Consider the following 16949-nt stretch of genomic DNA (forward strand, 5'->3'; position numbering starts at 1 on the left):
ATAGATGACGTAGACTATAGGGCCGTATTGTTCCTGTGTGTTTTTCCTCCCAACCTACGATACACAAATCTCTGTGTTTATTACTCCACCGTATAGAATAACGAAGTGGGAACGGTGGCGTCACAACATGATATATACTTCTACAAACATTTCCCCTCGTGGTACCACTCGGCTACACTGTGACAGGGACTAGGCCTCCAGCCATACCCACAGTAAGTGGAATTGTAGCACATACAAGTCCCAGTGTTCAAATGTATTACCCACCGTGTGTTACAACAGCAATTGATAAACAAAATGAATAGCCAAAAAAACATGTATAAAAGCTGGTCAGCAAATCGCATTGTCATCAGTCGTAAAAAAAAATAATAATCAAAAGATAATAAAAGCCAGGAGGGTGAGACACATGAAATGTATCAAATAAAAAGGGCAAAAGAAAAAAATGCTTTAATAAAGAAATATTAAGGGAATAGAAGATAGGAGGGAAGAAAACAAAAAATGGCTGGCAGACACGGAGGCCATATTCAAGTCTCCAGGTGCCATAGCGACATATTGGCACCCTATGATCACAATGCAGGGGTCCGATGAGTGGCAGAGGGAGCCCCTCCCTCTGTCAGCCCTTTTATATGCCGTGGTCATTGACTGTGGCATGCGAAGTGTTAAACAGCGGGGATCGGAGGTCTCTCCAGTCCTCGCTGTTTGAGCAAGTGCCAGGCTACTATCCAGCAGAACACCCATTCCCTCTGGCAGCTTCTGATGCAGTGTTGTAAAAATGCTTTCAAAAGGCCCTCGGCTGCCATTGCAATCGCACGGCAACCTGCGATCTTAGCGTGGGGGGCAGTGTAGGATCCCCCAAACATCGGTCAGGGCATTTAAATGTATGTACAGAGACTCTGCTGGATAAGAATTGTTACATCATCAATCACTCACCCTCAGATCATTATCCTATGATAATGAGATACAAAAGGGGAGAGGCTGTCAGTCTTCAGTCTTCATGCAGCGGGCAGGGAGCGGCTGGCGCTGCCGGCTCTATGACTCAGAGCATAGCTCTAAGTCAAACTTTACATGTATAGCGCAGCATTTTACCGCTGTGTATGGCAGAGGTTTTTTACGGCACATAACAGCTTTATTTTATTTTGCAAATGTGTTAGCGCTCATTCACAGGGATGTAAATATGCAACGTATTACACAGTGAATAGAGCCCATTGATTTCAATGGGTTCATTCACAGCTGCATATATCTCACGCACGCTGTCATTCGCATTATGGCTTTTTACAAAAAATTTCCCGATCAGTGGCTTAGCGACTTATAAACTCTGTACATACGCAAAGTAATTGCATATGTACAGTGTTTATTACACACCCATAGAGAACAATAGGGCTCTATTGTGTGTAATACGCAGTAAAGTAGAACATGCAGTGTTCTTTTTTATGGGGGTATTATATGCAATGTATATAAACAAGTGTGAATGGATCAATGAAAATCAATGTACTTTTCACTGACTCCATTCACCACGTAATACACTAATAAATGACGCTTGTGAGCCTGTCATTAAGTGTCTTCATTCTGAAGCGCTGCAGCGTTTGACAGAATCCCTGCACCTCTTCATAAATTAAGCCCATCTTCTGATAGCGAGGCTGCATGATAAGACCAGCAGACAAAGCTTCTGTCCTAACAAATCAGCCCCATGGAATTTGAACCTAGAAGGAAACTGTGTTCTATCTCAGTGAAGCATTATTAGTGAAAGCAGTAAAGTTTTTCTTTAGGCCTCATTCACACAAGCATGGTTTTAGAACAGTAAAGGTGCATGAAAAAAATGCATCTATGCTGCGCTAAAAATTGTGTGAACAGGCAGCTACTCCAGGAGGGAGAGAAGAAACCCCACAGGACTTCGTGATTTCCCCATAGCAGGGAGAGAGAGAACGGGGCTATGAGGGATTAACCCACAGCTTTGCTCTGTCTCTCCCTGCTATGAGTTAATCCCTCATAGCCCCAATACCTCTCCCTGCTATGGCAGATTAATCCGTAGCCCCCCTTCTCTCTCCCTGCTCTGGGGATCTCCGAGGGATATCCCCATATCGCAGAGAGAGTGGGCAGGGCTACAGAGGGGGTGGGGCTATAGGCCTTCTCACAGGGATTCCCCTTAGCAAACAGATAGGGGGCGGGGCTCGAGGGCAGATCCCTCTAGCCTTGTCCTCTTCTCCCACGCTCTCGGTAAAGCCCTGTAACTTCCTCTCTCTCCCCCCGCCATAGGGAAATCTCTTGGGGAGAAAGGTGAAGGGAGCCCCGCCTCTCCTCATTGCAAATAGTGCAGAGGGGCAGAGAGGAGGCAGAGAGGGGGCGGGAGCTCATTTCCTGCTCCCGGCTCTTCCATCCCCCCCCCCTGCAGATGAGGACGACGTATATTGGCTCGGCGTGAAAACCGAGCCGATATACGTTCGTGTGAATCCAGCCCACAAGCTATGTTTCCAAGTTAGTTGTTTTATGATTGTGCTCAAAGTAACTAGCAAACTACACACAAGCTGATGTGATTGGAAGCCATCTGTTTATTCAATTATCAAGCAGAAGTATACATACCAAAAGACATTTGCAACAGGACTAGAACACGCCCCACCTGTAATAATTATAATTTACTACAACTCATTTATTATCATTGATTAACATCCTAGTCACTAGGCAGACTTTTCTTAAAATGGAAGATGGATACAAAAATGAATAAGGCTATTTACTGCACTAACAGCATCGAGAGGGTCCTGGAACCTGGTTGGAGAATAGCTTGGAAGATCCCCAACCCTCATTCCACCTGGTGGATTATGGCTGCTGCTCTGATGGAACAGGTGAGTCTTTATAAGGAGTACTAGTGGGTGACGCCTATAAGACGAGCAGACAGGAGGAGGTGAGAACAGGGGAAGGACTTCTGATGGTTCTGGTCTGTGCAGGTAGAATGACCCCACTGGTAGAGGATCACTGAGGGCTCCTTCCCATTGGTAAACGCGATATCGCCATGAGAAAATCTCAGCAAAAGCGCAGTTTCTAATGTTAAAATGCATTTCATGAAAATCATAAGTTCATGCTTTGCGATGCGATAAAAAGGAGGTTCCATAGGGAAACGTGGGGGAAAAAAAACGTAAATGGGTATGAAACAATTAAACCATTGGTTTCACAACTCTGCGTCTTCACTCCCTCGCGCGTCATGTGAAAATCGTGGTGTTTTTTGGGAAATTTTTTATTTTTTTTCTCTCTTGGAAACATGCATAGTTAAGAAAACAAAGTGCACACGCATGTAACATCTGTGCTCACTGCGTTTTGTGTACGCTCCCATAGGCTTTTATGTGTGATCTATTTTAACCCTTAATAATCTGGCCTAGTTTTGTCTTAAAGGGGTTGTCCCGCGCCGAAACGGGTTTTTTTTTTTTTCAACCCCCCCCCCCCGTTCGGCGCGAGACAACCCCGATGCAGGGACCTAAAGAAAGCTTACCGGAGCGCTTACCTTAATCCCCGCGCTCCAGTGACGTCTATACTTACCGGTGAAGATGGCCGCCGGGATCCTCTTCCTCCGTGGACCGCAGCTCTTCTGTGCGGTCCATTGCCGATTCCAGCCTCCTGATTGGCTGGAATCGGCACGTGACGGGGCGGAGCTACACGGAGCCCCATAGAGAACAGGAGAAGACCTGGACTGCGCAAGCGCGGCTAATTTGGCCATCGGAGGGCGAAAATTAGTCGGCTCCATGGGAACGAGGACGCTAGCAACGGAGCAGGTAAGTATAAAACTTTTTATAACTTCTGTATGGCTCATAATTAATGCACAATGTACATTACAAAGTGCATTAATATGGCCATACAGAAGTGTATAGACCCACTTGCTGCCGCGGGACAACCCCTTTAAGGACATGATTATTTTGGGGGGGGAATTTCTGGCCATATGAGGACTTGTTCTTTGCATGGTAAGGTGTAGTTTTTATTGTACCTTTTTTGGGGTACATATAATGTATTGTACATCTTTAAAAAAATTTGGAGGCCAAAGAGGAAAAAAAAATACCACTTTTGGCTTTTAAAATTTTTTTTTTTTTTAACAGCCTTAAGGGCTTATTTACACGAGCGTATATCGGCTGGCATTTTCATGGCTGGCCGATATATATGCTTCCATCTGAGCAGCCCTCCCCCTCTCTGTCTCTCGCCTACCCTCCAAGCAGTCTGCAATGGCAGTGGGGGAGTGGTCCCCGCCCCTTGTTCATAGTCGGCAGTGGGGGAGTGGTCCCCGCCCCTTGTTCATAGTCGGCAGTGGGGGAGTGGTCCCCGCCCCTTGTTCATAGCCGGCAGTGGGGGAGTGGTCCCCGCCCCTTGTTCATAGCCGGCAGTGGGGGAGTGGTCCCCGCCCCTTGTTCATAGCCGGCAGTGGGGGAGTGGTCCCCGCCCCTTGTTCATAGCCGGCAGTGGGGGAGTGGTCCCCGCCCCTTGTTCATAGCCGGCAGTGGGGGAGTGGTCCCCGCCCCTTGTTCATAGCCGGCAGTGGGGGAGTGGTCCCCGCCCCTTGTTCATAGCCGGCAGTGGGGGAGTGGTCCCCGCCCCTTGTTCATAGCCGGCAGTGGGGGAGTGGTCCCCGCCCCTTGTTTATAGCCGGCAATGGGAGTGGGCAGGACAGAGCGGAGCTTTGCTTTGTCCCTGTTTCGCCCCCTCCCATTGCAAATGCTGGACTAGAGGAGAGAGGCAGAGAGCTGGGGGGGGGGGACTGCGTAGATGGAAGCGTATATCAGTTGGGCATAAAAACGCAAGTGATATACGCTTGTGTAAATAAGCCCTAATCTTGCGGTTACAACGGTACAAAAATGATTTTTTTACTTTGCATTTGTGCGTCAAGCTGCAGTTTTTGTTGGTACCATTTTGGGCTACACATGGCTTTTTCGATCACTTCTTGGCTGGTTTCACACGGGCGATAAAATCGTGCAATTTCTTTTTTTTTTTGTGAGAAGTGCAGAATTATAAACCCAATGATTTTCAATGGTTTCCTTCACATTTGTGATGTTTTAATTGATGCGATGTTGCAAGAAAAAAAAAAATCGCAGTTAAGCTGCAAAAATTTTTAAAAATCGCTGCATATCCTGTTTTCGGCTCATTTCTTTCAAGGAATCACTCATTATTTCCTATGGGATCTATAAAAATAAAGAGAATCACACTTGCATGGCAGACAAGTGCAATCAGACTTTTTTTTTAACGTATCTTTAACCCTTTCCAATCCACTGTCTGACCTCTGAAGACATTATGATTTAAGGCTGTACAGCTCCGATGTTGGAAGACATCTGTCGGGGTTCTCTTACTGTATATTGCCGGCCTCTCTGCTGTCGGAGCCTATCCAACGTGACACCTTATGCAGTACTGGCTTTAGCCAACATCTAGCGCCATTGTATAATGGCAGAAAAAGAGTAAGCCGACCAGGATACAAATTGGATTGGAAAGGGTTAAAAGCACAATATTGGTCCTGGTCTAACTTTCTCGGACACGTATCGCGCTCGCCTATGTGACTAGTCAGCAAAAATATGGGAGCTTTTTTTAAAAAAATATATAATTGCTGTAAAATTAGTTTGCTTTCTTTCACTGCATTTGTTGTTTTACTGCATTGTCTGAACAAAGCCTTAGGTCCCCTGTCCACGAGCGTAGCGGTATCCCGTGGCGGATCTCTGCCGCGGGAGTCGCCGCATGTGAGCATGCAGCGAATTGCCGACCGCCAGCAGAGAATCGCAATGATTCTCTGCTCATTGACACGGGGCCAGTGCTTTCCATATGCAAAGGTTCACGCGGCGTGATTCGCCAGTGATTTGTCGCCGGCGAAATCGCGTCCGTGGACAGGGGGCCTTAGTATAAGGTATATGAAGTTATGTTCACACATTCTGTTCAAACTGTTATTGGTTTTACTATCATTCTACAACAATCACAGCTAAATGTGAGATTTGACCGTGACTTAGGCTGGGCTCACGCGACCGTGTGTACTGGCATGGGGGCATGCAGCAAGTACGAGATGACATGCATACTATCTGCATGCTGCCAATCCCTATGTACTTACTTGGCGTGTATGTGCACGTAGTACAGATCAAGATAGAGCATGCTGCAATTTTATTCGCACAAGTAACATGCGGGGTGATGCAGCATTGCTGCTACGTGTAAACGTACCCGAAGGCTATCTTCACACAAAGTGTATCCGGTGCAGGCTTTCTGCAGAAAATAAGCATTAAATCTGCACCTTAAGGGCAAATCATGTTCGATTATGAACCACGTTCTTTTGAATGGTGTCATATACATAAGTTATTAATGTTTTGGCGCGGGAATAATCGCAGCATGTCCTATCTTTGGGCATTCTTTTGGAATGCGTCGCATGGAATCACCCATTGTTTTCAAAGGGGGCCCACACAGCATTGCAGGGCGTGCGAGCTGCACACTAGTGTGATGCAATGTTTTCCCATTAAAACCAATAGGAAACCCTTCACGATACTTTTAGCAATGGGAGAGGAATGCTAATTCCCCAAAGTGAAACGGTTTTAATACAAAATAACCTGGTGACTGCAGGGACATAGCATGTTGGAGAGCGCAATATCAGGCCAAATTATACGGCCCGATATCACACTCGTCGTGTGAAATTAGCCTCATGATATAAATTTGGCTGTACGTTTGCTTACCAATCTGCTGCGGATTTAAACCTTGGTATTTGGGGGGTTAAATTCCGCTGCAGAAATTCACATCCTAAAGAGACATAATTTATAATTTTCAGGGTTTAAAAAAAAATAAAATGCTGCAGATTTGTTGTGGAGAAATTGCCCTCCATGTAAGGCCTTTTTAAAATGGCTGGGAAAATTGTGCAAGATTTGTGTGTTGAAGGTGCATAAATCTCACATGAAAATAAACCCCATTTTTTTGATTAGGATCATACACATGAGCGATTTTCCTTCTTTAAAAAAAATATTATTTATTTAAATATACATATTTATATATTTTTCTGCTCTGTGGCAAGTCCTATCCTGGCGGGGGCCATCCGGCGGGGGTGGGGGGGCCATCCGTCCGGTCCAGGCGCGGCCCGGGCGGGCCCTCTGGCGGGGGGGGGGCCATCCGTCCGGTCCAGGCGCGGCCCGGGTGGGCCCTCTGGCGGGGGTGGGGGGGGCCATCCGTCCGGTCCAGGCCCGGGCGGGCCCTCTGGCGGGGGGGGGCCATCCGTCCGGTCCAGGCGCGGCCCGGGCGGGCCCTCTGGCGGGGGGCCATCCGTCCGGTCCAGGCGCGGCCCGGGTGGGCCCTCTGTCGGGGGGGGGGGCCATCCGTCCGGTCCAGGCGTGGCCCGGGTGGGCCCTCTGTCGGGGGGGGGGGGGCCATCCGTCTGGTCCAGGCGCGGCCCGGGCGGGCCCTCTGGCGGGGGTGAGGGGGCCTTCCGTCCGGTCCAGGCGCGGCCCGGGCGGGCCCTCTGGCAAGGGCCATCCGTCCGGTCCAGGCGCGGCTCGGGCGGGCCCTCTGGCGGGGGGGCCATCCGTCCGGTCCAGGCGCGGCCCGGGTGGGCCCTCTGTCGGGGGGGGGCCATCCGTCCGGTCCAGGCGTGGCCCGGGTGGGCCCTCTGTCGGGGGGGGGGGCCATCCGTCCGGTCCAGGCGCGGCCCAGGTGGGCCCTCTGTCGGGGGGGGGGCCATCCGTCCGGTCCAGGCGTGGCCCGGGTGGGCCCTCTGTCGGGGGGGGGGGGCCATCCGTCCGGTCCAGGCGCGGCCCGGGCGGGCCCTCTGGCGGGGGTGGGGGGGCCTTCCGTCCGGTCCAGGCGCGGCCCGGGCGGGCCCTCTGGCGGGGGGGGGCCATCCGTCCGGTCCAGGCGCGGCCCGGGTGGGCCCTCTGGCGGGGGTGGGGGGGGCCATCCGTCCGGTCCAGGCCCGGGCCGGCCCTCTGGCGGGGGGGGGCCATCCGTCCGGTCCAGGCGCGGCCCGGGTGGGCCCTCTGTCGGGGGGGGGGGGCCATCCGTCCGGTCCAGGCTCAGGCGGGCCCTCTGGCGGGGGGGGGGCCCATCTGTCCGGTCCAGGCGTGGCTCGGGCGGGCCCTCTGACGGGGGGGGGGGGGGCCCATCCGTCCGGTCCAGGCGCGGCTCGGGCGGGCCCTCTGGCGGGGGGGGGGGGCATCCGTCCGCTCCAGGCTCGGGCGGGCCCTCTGGCGGGGGGGGGGGGCCCATCTGTCCGGTCCAGGCGCGGCTCGGGCGAGCCCTCTGGCTAATAGGGTCTATATCACCCCCTTAGAATAGTAATAGAGAATAAAAAGCTATATTCTGTTGATGATCCAAAGACTCTCGATAGTCCGGCCCCTCAGTGTTTTTATTCATTTTTTAATAGGATCACTACTAATTAGTAGTTTTTTTAAAGAAACGCAGATGTTTTACATGTGATTTTAATTTTATTTTAGATGTTTTCTTTGCTTTTCCACCCAGTTTGTTATCCACCTCTGGCTGCGTTCACACTTGTCGTCTAAAAACTTGCTGACCTGCAGTCCTGCGTGGTTTTCAGTTGTAGTTAATGGCTACACGATTTTCCAGGTAAACTGCTATATTGTTCAGCTTTAAAGGCTGTTTTTCAGGTAAACGTCAGTTTATCCACAAAACTACCCGGTAATTATTTGCACCCCACACTGAACAGTGCGGCATGCGGATTTTAGCTGCAATTTTCCAATGTGAAGAATGTAATTGAGATGCGATGATCAATATGTAGCTGCAGTTATCTGTGCAAAACTGCAAGATCGAGCTTCTATTGTTCCTTCTATATCCAAGCTGTAGGTTTTTATTGGTACTATTTTGGGGTGGATACGGCTTTTGTGATCATTTAAAAAAAAAAAATAAATTGAGTCAAAATGAATAAATGAAACATTTTGGCCCTTTTTTTTTTTTTCCTCCCTGCAGGTCAAACAGTGTTCCTTTTATTATACTGGTGGTTACGCATGCAGTGATATCAAATGTGTGGTTTAACTTTAATTTTTTTACCTCTTAATGACTAAGACTTATTTTTCAATCTGACATCTGTCACTCAATACGCTGATAACTTTTGAATGCTTTTACTTGTTAGTGGTAAATTTTCAACAATAAATGCAGTCTTTTTATTAATAAAAATCAATATTTACTGAAAATTTAGAAAGTTACAATTTTCAGACTGTTTTTCTCCTTATAAGGGCTTATTCACATGAACAATATTCTCACATCAGTTTTTTTGCTATCTACTCTTTTGAATGGATTAAATTACACAAGCGATTTGGGGTTTTTGTATCTTTTTTTTTTCTTCAGAGACCGCGGAGGCTCCAGCGGCGGGGCGGTCTCTCTCTGGCGGGGGGCTCCAGCGGCGGGGCGGTCTCTCTCTGGCGGGGGGCTCCAGCGGCGGGGCGGTCTCTCTCTGGCGGGGGGCTCCAGCGGCGGGGCGGTCTCTCTCTGGCGGGGGGCTCCAGCGGCGGGGCGGTCTCTCTCTGGCGGGGGGCTCCAGCGGCGGGGCGGTCTCTCTCTGGCGGGGGGCTCCAGCGGCGGGGCGGTCTCTCTCTGGCGGGGGGCTCCAGCGGCGGGGCGGTCTTTTTGTCAAGAAAAAAAATTGTAAAAAAGTTGGCAATTCTTAACAGTTTTTATATTTCAGAGGCATAGTGTACATATGTTTCCCTGGTCATCATCCCTACGGCCCCATTACATATGTAGATTGCCCTCTGACCTCGGTAGGGACAGGAAGAGCCCATAAAGCACCTCCCCTCCACCATCTCCTCAGTGTCTTCATGTCCCTACGATGGCCAGATGCAAGTTCCGGGGGTTAGTCCACCAAAGGGCACGCTGTGCCGATGATCCCTGGAAAGAAGAGCCTGGGTCTGCACACCGTTCCGGTCCCTGCATCCCACGCTGCCATGAAGCCGTCAGTTGCCATGCAGCGCAGCTCTCAATGAGCGGGTTAGCCCTTTCCTGGGTGCTGCTGCTGCAGAGAACACTGGCCTCAGGTTGTTCCTCCTGGCAGATCAGCGGCGTCCTTCACGGAGGCACGGTGTCTATAATTTTATACCATGCCCCTTTAATTTATTATAATACACACTGAGCCCCAGAAATAAATGTACTCCGTGCCCCCAAAATATACTACCGTATATACCGGCGTATAAGGCGACGGGGCGTATAAGACGACCCCCCAACTTTCACCTTATACGCCGGTAATACAGTGGAGAAAAAAAAAATCATTACTCACCTCCCCCGGCGTTCTGTCGCGCTCCGGCAGGATGTCGCTCGCTCCTCGTCCCCGACGCAGCATTGCTTTCTGAATGCGGGGCTTGAAAGGTACCAATAAAAGCTACAGCTTTTTAGATCACTTTTATTGCATTTTTTGGGAGGCAAAATGCTAAGGATTAAAAAAAATTTTTGAATATTTTTTTTTTTTGTCGTGCAGGATAAAGTGTTCAACTTATTGTACGTGTCGTTACGGACACAATACCAAAGGGGTTTTTGTTTACAGATATATTTTCTGTACTATTTATTTTATTTTTCTTTGTTATTTTATTTTATTTTTTACACCATTTGTGTACCTGTGGGGGACTTGCATCATACCACTAATGATTGATGATAAGGCATTGCAGGACTTATCTCTTGCAATGCCTTATCGCTTATTACAGCGATTACAGGCAATGGTAATACAGGACGCCTGTAGTTGGCATCCTGTTACCATGGCAGCCTGCCGGGCTCTCTGCTATTATATCGCGAGAGCCCGATAACATCACGCGCTCCCTCTGTGAACCCTTCCGATGCCGCAATCTATATAGATCTTAGCAGAGAAGGGGTTAACAGTGGGGAGCGCATCTCTGATGGACCCTAGCTGTTGCAGCGGAAGACCGGCTATCAGTGACAGCTGTCTCCCGCTGCCGGATAGTGCAAGATCATAAGATCTTGCGCTATCACTATGACCTAAGGGTACGTCCAGTTGTGAGAAGTAACCTGCCTCCAGGACGTACACTTACGTCATATGGAGGGAAGGGGTTAATCCCACTCGGCCCCTGATTAGGGTCCATTTCACATGGACGTACCCTTGTGTCATATGGAGGGAAGAGGTTAAAAAATGCTCTTTTTTTTTTCAGAAATGCACAAGCAGCTTCAACTGTTTCCTTGTCTGCCATCCAGAGACAGGAAGAACCAACGACAAAGGCCCTTGTGTCTGGCGAAACCATATCCAGGCACTTGACTGAAGGAGATTTGGTCTCACGGTGTCTTTTTTATTAATGAAATGCTTGAAAAAGACTCCTTTGGAGTCAACGTTGCATGTAAACTATGGAGGAATAAATGAACGTTTTTATTTGCACCCTCTGCTGTCACCGCTACCTATTTTCTGTGGATAAAGTGGACCCTGGGATCAGATCCTTTGGTGACTGGGCATCATAAACCTGTCCTACCATATTATGGTGAGGAAGCTGTGCTGCTAGCAAACTTCTATTTATTGGCGTCCATTATGTATACTGCCTTCGACACGCATCCACCTTCACCTCTATTTATGACACCACTACAAACGAAGAAACTGGATTGCCATGGAGTGTAACCGGGTTGTCTTCAGCGACTAATCCAGGTTTAGTGTGGGCACTGTCAATGGATGTGCTCGTGTCCTGTTTTATGTGGCTCGCTGGCTGTGCATTAAACATTTAAAGGGGTTATCCTGGCAGCAACCGCCTGGATACATCAGGATCCTAGTGGAAGCCACTGCTCCCATCCCTGTGTATACAGGTGGGCACTGCCAGGATAACCTCTTTACAGGAATTCTACTCACCCGGATGTAGCTCCCGTCCGGCAATGCAGAGTCCGACAGCTGGCTATTTGTGTTGAGGTGAGAGGTCAGCAGTCAGACTCTGCCACGGCAGCCATGATGATTAGAAAGCCTGTAGGAATGCTGCCTAGCCAGAAGCCAATACGGGGGTTGCTATTGGCCTCAGGCCAGGCAGCATCCCTGGAGCTACTATGGGGGTCACTGTTACTTCTGGTTCCACTATGGAGGTTACTATTGGGGCTCGTTCAAAGGTGTAAGCTCATTCTGGTTGTAAAAATACAACGCGTATTTGTGCAACCAAATATCATCTACATCGGTCTCTCTTGGCCAGTAAAATATGCTGCGCAAATATGGTAACGTGAACGAGCCTGGCTATACAATTACAATTGGCAATTTAAAGGCAGCCATATGGGCTCCTGCACACTTGCGTTTGTCTTGCACGTTTATTTCATGTGATATTGCTGCGGTTTTTTTCATGCGATTGTCAATAGGACTTTCTAATGTTAAAAACGCATCGCACAAAAATTGCAAAACACCAACTTGCAATGCGTTTTTAACATTAGAAAGTCCCATTGACAATTGCGTTTTAAAAAAAAGCAGCGATATCACAGTGTTAAAAAAGTAAGTGGGTGTGAGCCCCTAGGTTGATATAAGGTCCTCAGTGAGAATGTGACTCCTGATTTAGAGCTTTTAGAACTACATATGCTCCCATCCAGATGTCTTTTTTTTGGGAAAGACCTTTGTATATTTTAGCAAGGCAATAATTAACCATGTACTGCATCTATCACAACAGCATGGCTTCGTACAAGATGCTGAATTGGTCGCCTGCAGTCCAGACCTTTCACCAATAGAAAAGATTTGGCGCATTATAAAATGAAAAATCCGACAGAAGACCCAGGACTGTTCAGTAGCTATAATCCTACATCGTACAAGAATAGGACAAGATTCCGCTCCCACAACTCCAGTAATTGGCCTCCTCGCTTATCAGATGTTCAGTCTGTTGTAAATAGAAGAGGGGATGCTACTCAGTGGTAGACATTGCCCTGGCCCAAGTTTTGTGAGATGTGTTGCCATCAGTTTCCAAATGGGTAATTTTTTTTCAAATGAAATGGAAAAATGTCTCCCTTTCACCTTCTGATGTGTGTCCTAAGTTCTATTGTGAATAAAATATGGTTATGAGATTTCCAAATAATTGCACTCCTTTTTTTTTTATTTACATTTTATACAGCATACAAACTTTTTTGGAAATGGGGTTATAGAAAAGGGAGCAGTAACTTGCCAGAGAGAAGTCCAGGATTCTTCTTCACTGGCACTGTAAATTACATACAGGTGCAGTGGCCAAGTCCAGACCTTGGGTAGGGGAGACAGTAGAGCCATCGTGACCCACCATCATGTTCCCCACGGTCTCCTCTCGGAACATCCAGACTTGACCTGACCCGGCTGCATGCAGAGGCCCCCCTCCACATAGTAACTGAGATGTTGGGCCTCTGCCAGTCTGACCCCAAAACTCAGAAGAAAGCAATGAAGCGGCCAAGACAAATGTAGTGTACTTTGCCACTGACACTGCTGCCTGATGCCACTATATTGCCTGACTTATCCCCCTCTCTGACAGCTGGAGACTAAGGGCTGGGTTTGGGCTGTGCCCTGTATGCAGCAGCCCAGTGTCATCAAGCAGCAGCATCAAAGTCTGCTTTGTGTGACTCTGCATGCTGTGTGCAAAACCTGCAGAGTCTTGTGTGACTCTGCAGGTTTTGCACACAGCGTGTTCCAGTTTGTACGTTGTCCTTACACATGTGGGTTTGGAAAAATACCTCTGCAGCGCCACCTATTGGATGGCAGCATTCCTTCAAATCAATGTGACTTTCAAACAAGTCTAACAATGATTGGGAATAGGAAGCCAGAGGACCATGCACAGACAGCTTTTTGGGGGGTGTTTGCCCCTCATCAGTGTGCAGTAGGTTTCTGGCTTAGCTCGTGAGAGGCCAGTGACGTGGGTCAGGAGGGGTGTCTTATCTTGTATTTTTCACTGCCGTTTTTTTAAATTGCAGCATGACCTATTATTGCCCTATTTGCCTCCATATTGCTAATTTTTATTTAGCAAAAACAGATGAATATTTGTCCAGTAGTTACAATGTAAGAATGGTCTTCCTACAATGTGTTGTGACTGTCAGCGATTGGACGGCTGTATTCCCCCAGCATGCAGCTAGTGCCGCTGTACATAGTATCAGCAGCCTGCAGGGGTTCAGTAGACTGCTTGTCATGGGGAGAAATTTCTGCTAGTTGATGTCCCCCGAGTATCCTTAGTATTCTGCTCCATACCAACATTCCCGCTTCTCATTCCTGTGGAGTCATGTAAATGTCGCAACTGCAAATGTACTTCATGCAAAAAACGAGCATACTTGCGATATATTAACTAAAAAAATATTTCTGTATAAGGGCTTCTTCACACGACCGTATTTGCACGTTTAAAACATACATGCGCAAAACACAGGGAATAGAACCTTTTGATTTCAATGGATTTGTGTTAGTGCATTTTGCGCATGTGGGGAAAAAATTGAAGCTGCTCTTTCTATGTCTAGCAGAGTAAGGGCCCCCATAAGTCTATGGAAGGTATGCAAATACACAACGTGATGTGTGAAACACTGTGCAAAACTGCTGGAAAAAGAACATATCTGGACCTCATTAGGCAAATAGCCTTTAATCCACAAACGTTGTCGTGCAAGCATGTGTGAACTGGCCCTGCGTGCGCATAAAGTACAGTGCTATGCACAGACGTGAGCAAATCATCCCACCTCGTTCATGCGCAAATATGTTCTGCTCAGGTGAGCGTATTTGCGCATACGCTTGTATGAAGCCACACTAAACTATAAAAAAAAAAGCTCCACAGTGGACTGTGTCCTCCTACCCCTTTGGTTTGAGGAGTTTAGCTCGTTTTTTTTCAGGAACCGAACAATTTAAGGCCCTGTTCACATCTGTGATGAATGTTCCATTTGGAGCTTCTAGCACAGATCAGTCACACAATCCCAGGTGAATTAGCGCAGCATGCTGCGTAATTCCTAGGGAAACATTTCAGGTGCCATGTTGGTAGTCAGACAGACCTCATTTCAGTCAATGTCTCTCTAGCAGTTCCTCTATGGGGCTTCTGATATTTTTTGCTTGCTTCCTATAATGAGTCAAGCAAATAAATGTTTGCGCTGGGAAGACCCGTTTCAGCTCCCCTCAGCGATCCGATCACTTTAGTGGACTGAAACTGCTTACCTGCAGGCTGCTGCAGTCCTCCGCCACCTACTGCCTTCCCTGGGTTTGGTCTCCCTGTGTTTTGCCTGCACCTGCGATATCAGGGTGAGATCTGGGAAAATCTCATGCAAAGTTAAAGTTTTAACTCACCACATGGATCAAATCCATGAGGGGAGCAGAAACTACTCACCTCCGTCCTCCGATGTCCTGCAACGTTCTGGCCCTTCCAGGATCTACCACAGGCTTCTGCGCATGTGCAGAAGACCGGGGAGATTTAAAATCTCCCTGCCGCCGGCTCGTATGGATAGCAGGGAGATATCCCCGGAAGCCACTGTATGCAAGTCCTGGTCACATAATCGCTGTTATCCAATGGATAACAGCGATCATGTAAAGTAAAAAAAAAAAGTACTAAAAAGTTAAACTTAAAGGGGTTGTCCTGTGAAAGCAAGTGGGGTTAAGCACTTCTGTATGGTCATATTAATGCACTTTAATATACATCATGCATTAAATATTAGCCATACAGAAGTTATACACTTACCCCCTCCGGTGTTGGCATCCCCATCTCTGACAATGTATATTACAAAGTGCATTAATATGGCCATACAGAAGTGCTTAAAGGGGTTGTCTCGAGGAAGCAGTGAATTTTTTTTTTTTGCCCGGTCCCCCTTAAGCATACATTACTAAGCACCCATGTAAATGACTTTTCTAGCCGGTTTCTACTTACAGTTCCAGCGTTTCAGCAACTTATAAAAAGTTTCCCCAAAATGGCCACCAGCTCTTTTCCCATCGTTTGCTGTAGCCCGACGTGCGCACTCCCGAGACGCTACCAGCTGTGTCTCCCTGACAATCAGACGCCCCGCAGCCGCCGACCGGACCCACTGCGGCCGCCGACCACAGCACACGCTCTTGGGCCACAGTCACCCGGCGCCAGGCTCCGGGGCCACAGCGGCAGTCCGTCACTCGTCACCCCTGTAAGTCCGTCACCCATCACTTACCTGGGCATCTGCTCGGCGGCTCAAGTTTCTGCAACTTCCTCTGAGAGGATGGTAGCAGAATGGCCGCTCCAGCGCGCTCCCGAGAAGTTACAGCTCGTCTGCGCATGCGCAAAAGAGCTGTAGCGGCGAGCACGCTGAAGCGGCTTGTGCTCAGAGCAGAAGACCGGACTGCGCAAGCGCGTCTAAAAAAGCAAGCCGCCAGCGAAATTAGACAGAACCATGGAGACGTGGACGCTAGCAACGGAGCAGGTAAGTGAATAACTTCTGTATGGCTCATATTTAATGCACGATGTATATTACAAAGTGCATTAATATGGCCATACAGAAGTGTATAACCCCCCACTTGATTTCACGAGACAACCCCTTTAACCCCACTTGCTTTTGCGGGACAACCCCTTTAAGTTTTCTCCCCTCAAGGATAACTGAGGCAAGATGAAATTATGTACCATTTGTGGGGGTATCTATCATTCTGACACCTATGAGCCTTTGCAATCTTGGTTTGGTGCAAGAAAAGTGTTCCTCAAAATGTTAATTAATGTTAAAATTTGTCCATTTCCTAAAGTGGTTAAAAAAATAAATAAAATGATGACGTTTTTCCAATATACTTCCAGAATGATGGAAAGATGCAAATTTGTACAGTAGGTTTGCACAGATTTGACATATTGCAGTTGAAAATGTGAAAAAGACAATTTGGGGCTTTTAATATATACACATTGTATCGGTCTATTTTTACCACCTCAATGACGTACGATATGTGGCGAAAAAACAATGTCAGAATCACTTCTGGCCTTGGGGTTTTTTGCCTTCCTCTGGATCAACACAGTAGGATAGACAGGCTGGACTAGATGGACATTGTCTTCATTCGGCCTTACATACTATGTTAATAGGATATGCAAAACCTTTACAGAGTTATTTTATGTTAGTGACATGTCAGTTTTCCAAAATTTGGCCTCATTAAG

Source organism: Eleutherodactylus coqui, chromosome 6, assembly GCF_035609145.1.
Source record: "Eleutherodactylus coqui strain aEleCoq1 chromosome 6, aEleCoq1.hap1, whole genome shotgun sequence".
Taxonomy (NCBI): domain Eukaryota; kingdom Metazoa; phylum Chordata; class Amphibia; order Anura; family Eleutherodactylidae; genus Eleutherodactylus; species Eleutherodactylus coqui.